The following is a 2,713-nucleotide window of genomic DNA, read 5'->3' on the forward strand; positions in this document are numbered from 1 at the left end:
ACACTGGAGGTGCCTACTACTACGTGCAGCCCGTTGACGACGACCAAGAGTAGTTAGGAGGATCCCAGGCAGGAGGCCTGCGCCTCTTTCGATCTGTATCCCAGTTTGTGCTAGCCATCTTATGGCAACTTGTTTAACTTATGTCTGTACTCAGATATTGTTGCTTCCGCTGACTCGTCTATGATCGAGCACTTGTATTCGAGCCCTCGCGGCCCCTGGCTTGTATTATGATGCTTGTATGACTTATTTATGTTTTAGAGTTGTGTTGTGATATCTTCCCGTGAGTCCCTGATCTTGATCGTACACATTTGCGTGCATGATTAGTGTACGATTGAATCGGGGGCGTCACAAGTTGGTATCAGAGCCGACTGCCTGTAGGAATCCCCCTTCCACACTCCTTGGCCGAAGTCGAGTCTAGACTTTACAAAACTTTTACTAACTTGGCTGTGTGGCCCATAGGCCCACGTCGCCATTGGGTGGTATTAGGATCTTTTATTCCTCGACCTATACTCTGGGACTCTGACATCTCTTCTATTCGGGTTAAATGAATTTTACTAAATCTGACATTAGGATCGCGTTATCATTTTCACCCGGAGAGCCCCTTATTACTGATGATCGTCTGCTGCACCAGAAGACCCTGAAGATACTCTCCGCTGTTAACCCGAGAACTTGTGTTCATCGCGTTTGCAATTCACCTTCCACCGCAAACCCTTATGGATAACTACTTGCATTTGTTATTCTTACATTCAACCCCAGTGGTCCTGTTATTACAAAATACCCTGAAAAACTCGTCGTGGTTTCGATAATCCCTTGAGCTTACTGCCTTGCTGTTCTTGTCACTTGAATACCCCTACGGTTAATTCTCGCATTTATCGAGTATCCGCCCATCCCCCAGTTGTTCATGTGTTACACAAAAGTCTTCGAAATACCACCCGATATTCCGAAAATCCTCAGCAACTTATTGCTCTGGAATTTCTTGTTTGCTTTCATTATGATTAATCCCATAAGTATATAAATCATATTGACATGCCTTGTCATTACCATTTTGAGTCTGTTGACTCAATATGTTTACGAATACACGCAATCATCATTGATCCTTATAAATTACTTTTCCGGCTGAGCTGCCATTCTTTTTACTGGAATTGGTTCTCGACCAATCCAATTGTCTTTGATTGTACCCTACGGCTATTCAACTTACCCACCCCTAATCAGAGCATTGCTTCTGATCCCTTGAATTGGAAATCATAATTTCTTTGCATTTGACAATTGAGTTAGTCAGTTGTTTCTATAATCTGCTTCCTCTAGTTGAGTACCGATGCTCACGTCAGATCCCTTGTGGACCACCAGATCCTTTGTCGGATTTTATCTGACAACGCCCTTCATAATCAATAAACTTGTGAGCCTTTTCTCGGATACATAATGCCTTTGTTAAATTGTATCGTCTGCTTTCTCAACCATGCTCTGCCTTCGAGCTTGAGTTAATTACTTCTAAAAGATTCTGGTATAGGATTCTAAGATGCCCCGATGGGTTGAACCTATGCCTTCCTTAATATGTGCGAACTCGAAAGTTTTCACGAGTCGTACTCTTCTGGTATTTTGCCAGATAAAATTTCAAAACTACAACTTCTTTGAGCGCGAGAAGTGAATGAAAGGTTGTTCATTGGAGAAGTGGGAGTCGACCTTGAACTTTGCGTTCATGCCCATGGACACGATGTACATCTTCTCATCGAAGTTTCTTTTAAAATCAATTATTCCCTTGGTATAAGTTCATCTTATATCTGAGATCTGGCCTTTTTGCAATCGTGGTTCTGACCATGTTCTCCTTTAAATATCATGTCCTGTGCAAGTTTAAGCACTTGTCTTCTATAGAGCAATACCCCAGTTCAACTTCTAGTTTGATCTGTCGTCGAGTATTACCACCTGGTATCTCGAGATTATCTTAGAACTGCATAACTTCTTATGAGTTCTTCATCAAGTGCTACCTTCCCGCTGATTCCAATTTTCACGGGCTCTGAGTTATTGAACACTCAAAGACACCGATAACTGAACCGAGTCCGCTCTACGGTTCAACAACTCTTCAGTAAGCTTCTATAAGAACGAGTTTGTACCCGATCATGCCATTCCTAGCCTGTTTGGCTATATCATTGTCGTGACGATTCTAACGGTGCTACCTGGTCCTTATTCTCGGAGCACCAATTTTCGACGATGAACTAACCTTACGTCGATTTTTTTTCCTCGTCATACCCTTTCACCTTAAACAACAAGCTTGAGTTCGAGTTTGTGTCGTAACTGTGGTTACAATAACCTCTTGCTTCATCATTCCTTTGACTTGATGTCGTCACTGATTGACTACATCTGCATGAAATCTCTCGACAATTGTGTCGTGATCACCATCAACCTTATGAGCTCTTCCAGGAATTCAATTGAATTCATGATGGGTAAATACCATCCTTGCCCTCGATGATTTGTGTTGTCATCGACCATTTTAATGCCTCCCCTCCACCACAAACTTGTTCGTGTTCTGTGTTATACCTTGAGTTCCTTGCTATCCAGCCTTTGTTCGTAATTACCTTGGAGTATTACCATCTCTTTTGTCAAGAATGTGGTGAGAATTTCACCACCTCTTAAGAATTCTTGATATAATAATACTTCTCGCCATCTCCGTTCATTCCTTGGACCCCGTATTGTTTTTTTTAACTGGAATACCGACAAT

The sequence above is a fragment of the Triticum dicoccoides genome, chromosome 1B (genome assembly GCF_002162155.2).
Source record: "Triticum dicoccoides isolate Atlit2015 ecotype Zavitan chromosome 1B, WEW_v2.0, whole genome shotgun sequence".
NCBI lineage: Eukaryota > Viridiplantae > Streptophyta > Magnoliopsida > Poales > Poaceae > Triticum > Triticum dicoccoides.